The following is a 4,878-nucleotide window of genomic DNA, read 5'->3' on the forward strand; positions in this document are numbered from 1 at the left end:
TTTTTGTACAGGGAGTGTTTTGGAGTCTGTCACTGTGTTTCTTTGGCACAATAATACACAGCTGTGTCTTCAGCTCGCATATTGTTTCCTTGCAGTGTTATTGTGTTACTGGAAGTGTCTCTGCTGATACTGAACTTGCTTTTTCAGGGAATCCTTGTAGTCTGTGCTTCCACCTGTCCGGATGAATCCAATCCACTCCCAGAGCTTTTCCTGCAGGTTGACGAATCCAGCCTGTATGCTCACTTGTAACTGAATATGAGACTTTACAGTTGATAGTGAGAGTGGCATCAGGACGGACAGTCAGAGACTCAGGCTGAGTAAGTTCATATGAATCAATACCTGTATCAAATCAAATCATACCTGTTAATAAGAGATCATGATCTTTTGATCAACAAAATGATGTATCACACAGAAAACAGACTAAACTTACAGGATATGACTGCCAGAAGCAAGCACTAAAGATGAAGAGATCATGGTTTGTTTCTCAGCACAGTTTGACTGAACTGAAGTGATTCTTCACTCCCTCTAGTGATCAGATGAATGTGTAAACTGACTCATGTCTGCTGTTTAAAATATGCAACAGGAGATTTACATAATCATATAGAGCTTGTAATCAAATCTACATGCTACAAAAAGAGTCATGGTTGGGTCAATAATTATTTCTTACTCTCAATAGGGACTTTTTAGATTTATAATAATAATAATAATAATAATAATAATTATTATTATTATTATTATTATTATTATTATTATTGTTATTATTATTATTCTATAATTTTTTCATGAATTTGAATTGATTTTACATAATTTTCTTCTTCATCTTTTCTGAATAATTTTGATTCCTTTGAAAACTTGTGCACTGACAAATGCTGAAAAAAATCTTTGGGAATATGGTGAGATTCATATGCACTTTTATATTCATATATGTGAGGAACTGTTTGACTTCTTTGGAGAACTTTTGCAGAACTGCTTGTGGTTTATCACTGTGTTCACTCTCGTGCATCATAAGACACTGTTGTGTCCTTCATCATCATATTCTGTCCTTATAGAGTTATTTGTCTCCTTTAATAGTCTCTGGTGACTTATAGTATAAGTCAGATTTTTAGTTTGTCGCTTTAACATGTGTAAATGCTACCAAACATCTACACATGAAAGACACACGTTGCGTTAAAGGAATCGTATATGCCTTTGTGCTGTATAATGTTGGAGCTGGATAGTGAACTTCACTGCATACTGTAACATCTTCAGCGATGGTAAATCATTTCATTAGGTTGCATTTTGTAGTTTATATAAATATATATATATATATATTATTCTCTGCTGCCACCTGTTGACTTCTAGAGAGAAAAAAGTCAGTGTGGTTTTTGTTCAGCTGTGCAAGACCTTTGTGTCACTGTGCTTGCTTTGCACAATAATACACGGCTGAGTCTTCTGCTGTCAGGCCTGATAGTTTCAGATACACCATACTCTTTGAATTATCTCTGGTGATTTCAGTTCGAGCTTTGAAGGATTCAGAGTAGTCATAGCCACTGCCGCCACTATGAACACGTCCCATCCACACAAGTGGTTTTCCAGCTTGTTGTCTGATCCAGTGCATGCTACAGCAGCCAAAGCTGAACCCAGATCCTCTACAGAACAGAGTCAGAGTTTCTCCAGGCTTCTTCACAGTTGTGCTGTCAATGGACTCCATACTAAAAGAAGATTGAAAATACTGATTTAAGTTGGAATCTGTATTCCCGTAGATCTGATAATAGATGTGTGAAAACTCACGTTGTAGGCTGAATGAGAGCAGCAGTAAGCAGAGTGTATTCTTCATCTTGACAGTGGTGATGTAACACTTCAGATCCAGTCAGCAGCACATAAAATACTAAACAGATGTCCAGGGCTTTGATTTGCATTGGGAGGGTCACTTTCCTGACACTAAACATTTAATAAAGAGTCTGTACAGGTTTTATTTTTAAAGGGGTCATGAACTGAGAAATTGTTTATGGGTTATGTTGTCTTTAGTAACGTTGTGCCAGTCGCGTATGCTGTAGACACGGGGTAAAATTAAGAAAGAGCTCCAGACCACTTCAATGAAACAATGTTTGTTTGTTTGCTTGCTTGCTTGAATTACTGCACATTAATTTTTAAACAAGACAGTTTGATGCATACTTTTCAGAGAGACTTTAAGATGTTGCACTGTAGTGCCATTTTTTTATGTAAATCTCTTGCTAAATTTGATTTAATATTTGGGTCCTCAAATTTTTTACAAGAATTCTGTGAATCATTAAATTTGATTGATTGGTTCAAGTCGCTTAGGGAAGAAACAACTAACTGGTATTGCTTAAATTAATAACATCATTAGAGCAATAATTTATCATTCATCATCTATCATGTATTTAAATAATAATTTACAAACACAGTTTGCATACATTCATCAGATGTTTTTTCAGGCAGAAAAAGAAATCTAGCTGTTTGCTGGATGTTTGCGGGGGTGGGGGGGGGTTATATATTTTTTCTTTCATTATGATGTAGACCTACAGTATGTTGGTTCCCTCAGTGGAAAACACATCACAGAAATAGGTCATTTTGTGGAATAAACCTTGTGTTTCAATGCCTAATTTAAACATCTAATCTAACCTCATCATATAAAGTTAACGTAACCTACAAGATATATAACTACCAAGCCCTACTTTTGTATGGTATTGTGGCTGCAGTTAATAAAAGGGTAATGAAAGTAGTTCACACAGTTTTCACACCACAAAGGTCAAGTTAATGGAAACTAACAGTATACGCATTCAGGACAATATAAAAGAACAGAAACATGCAGTAACACACAACAGAAGCAGCAGTTTATGAATGACTTCTTGCTGATTAATATTTGTGAACATAATGCAACATCAACACATGTATGAGAATCCCTCTCTGGATTCTGGCAGGAAAACTGTGGCAGTTGAAATGAACAATTTCTCAGAGGCAGATAATAGAGTAAGGGTATGTGAGGGTAAAATTGAAAGGAAAAGATTACATGTGCTGCTCTGTGTTCAACATCATGTTTTGCAACTGTTTGTTTCTGGGTTTTGCTGCATTGATATGTTCATTAAAGGTAAGTCAGATAACTGGATGTTTCTTTCTAGAACAACATGCTAGTTTTTACTCAAAATTACTCAGTTTTACCAAGTTTTCCTTTATTTTTCTAAAGGCGAGAAGCAAGATGAATGAGGGAGACATGGTGAAGGCTCAGAAGTACAGTCGATGTGCATGTAGGACAAACACAATGGCCGTGATTGTGACCAGTGCGGCTCTAACTGTGTTCCTGGTATTCTATTGTGGAGAAGTCTTTAATGATGGAGTTATCTTACATGTTATATAAGTTCAGCTTACACGTCTTTTCTACTTTTGAACTGTCTTTTGACATTGAAAGGCAAAAATCTAAACCCCAAAATAATTATGATCAAAGTAGACACAACTCTTATCCATCTGGAAACAACATTAATAGAAGTCCTCAGAGACCCTCATACAGTGGAGGAAGATAATACAAGTGATACTGTGAGGTGAAAATGATCATCGCAGTTTTATTGAAATGTCACAATAATGCTATATGCTTAGTTTGATTAGCAGATTTTGTATTAGAAACCTTTTCTAAAATAATATTATAGTCATCAAGGTCACTTAATTTGCTTCTGATATCATAAGAATATACATAAGAATATAGCAATTTCATGATTGTATCCTCTTGTATTTATGTTTGAATGAGCATGTTATTATTTTTAACAGAATGTATTTTAAAGCTTTCTATATGCTTTGTAGTTACAGAATGTAAATAATTCTTATGAAACTATACATGCATATTCACTTATTATTTTAGAGGCAATAACGAAACGCAGGTGTTTCCTGAGGGTCACACATCAGTAAATATGGCTCCCTGGGGTACAGAACAGAACCATTATAAGCATACATAATTACAATTCACAATTACATGAGTTGTAAACAAAGTATGATAGAGAATGCTTCCAATGAAGACACTAAAGAAAGAACAAGTTAGATCAGATTACAGGTTCAGTTGGTGGAGTTGGGGTTGGAGGAGGGAGTTAATTGCAAGCAGCAATGCGATGGAGAGACACTGAATAATGGGAATTTAAATAGACCACAGGTGATAGGTGTTGAGACTGGATTGGTACACGTCAGGAACAGCTGACTGTCAGCTGATGCAAGCATGACCTGACTGACATGACCTGACTGAACTAACACGATGCTCGATTACAACAACAAAAGACTTCAAAGATGTTTTTATGTCTGATGCTTTATCAGTAAATAAAATACAAACCAGATTCCCAAAAAGTTGGGACACTGTACAAATTGTGAATAAAAACAGAATGCAATTATGTGGAAGTTTCAAATTTCAGTACTTTATTCAGAATACAACATCGATGACATATAAAATGTTTAAACTTAGAAAATGTATAATTTTAAGGGAAAATAAGTTGATTTTAAATTTCATGTCTTCAACACATCTCAAAAAAGTTGGGACAAGGCCACGTTTACCACTGTGTGGCATCCCCTCTTCTTTTTATAACAGTCTGCAAACGTCTGGGGACTGAGGAGACAAGTTGCTCAAGTTTAGGAATAGGAATGTTGTCCCAATCTTGTCTAATACAGGCTTCTAGTTGCTCAACTGTTTTAGGTCTTCTTTGTTGCATCTTCCTCTTTATGATGCATCAAATGTTTTCTATGGGTGAAAGATCTGGACCGCAGGCTGGCCATTTCAGTGCCCGGATCCTTCTTCTACGCAGCCATGATGTTGTAATTGATGCAGCATGTGGTCTGGCATTGTCATGTTGGAAAATGCAAGGTCTTCCCTGAAAGAGATGAAGTCTGAATGAGAGCATGCTGTTC

At 36.0% G+C, this 4,878-nt stretch overlaps 1 long non-coding RNA gene across 1 annotated transcript; it reads left to right on the forward strand.

The window, feature by feature from the left end:
* The first annotated feature begins 205 nt into the window (after positions 1–205).
* LOC113088799 (uncharacterized) lies at positions 206–3,821 on the forward strand. Its single transcript, XR_003286224.1, has 2 exons — positions 206–317; positions 3,185–3,821. It is a non-coding gene; the product is annotated as an uncharacterized LOC113088799 (long non-coding RNA).
* Positions 3,822–4,878: the final 1,057 nt, after the last annotated feature.

Source organism: Carassius auratus, unplaced genomic scaffold (genome assembly GCF_003368295.1).
Source record: "Carassius auratus strain Wakin unplaced genomic scaffold, ASM336829v1 scaf_tig00047325, whole genome shotgun sequence".
Taxonomy (NCBI): domain Eukaryota; kingdom Metazoa; phylum Chordata; class Actinopteri; order Cypriniformes; family Cyprinidae; genus Carassius; species Carassius auratus.